The sequence below is a fragment of the Elephantulus edwardii genome, unplaced genomic scaffold, assembly GCF_000299155.1.
Source record: "Elephantulus edwardii isolate Elephantulus edwardi_28Jun2011 unplaced genomic scaffold, EleEdw1.0 scaffold00038, whole genome shotgun sequence".
Taxonomy (NCBI): domain Eukaryota; kingdom Metazoa; phylum Chordata; class Mammalia; order Macroscelidea; family Macroscelididae; genus Elephantulus; species Elephantulus edwardii.
In genome coordinates, this window is record NW_006399788.1 from 11759658 (window position 1) to 11760177 (window position 520).

Consider the following 520-nt stretch of genomic DNA (forward strand, 5'->3'; position numbering starts at 1 on the left):
AAAAAAAGTCAAGTTGATGCTCATTACCACGAAATAGTTTTCCTGAAACATGAACAATTATAAAATATCAGAATAGAAGTACTTGAATAACTTCTTTTTAAAAATAATAAATTTTAATGAAAATGCAGAACTTTTTAATTTCCATTCATTCATTGTTACACTTTTCTCTCTGCACACCCCTCCCGTCACGTTCATTCTTTTCTTTGAAAAGTAAAAGAAAAAGTCTTTCATTGTTATATAATCCCTCCCCCCAAGTCCAATTCTCTATGCAGCCTTCGTTCTGGACTCATGTCAGGACAGTAATACCTAATCATATATACATTTTAAACAGTTCTCTCTCTCACCTGTTTAAATGCAGTATACATAATTTATTGCATCTTTCTCAGTCTCCCCAGCAACCCCTATGTCAGTCCCATTTTACAACAGTAGCACTATGCAGTATTTGTCGTTTTGTGACTGAGATATTTCACTAAGCATAATGTCCTCCAGGGTCACCCATTTTGAATAATATTGCATGAGT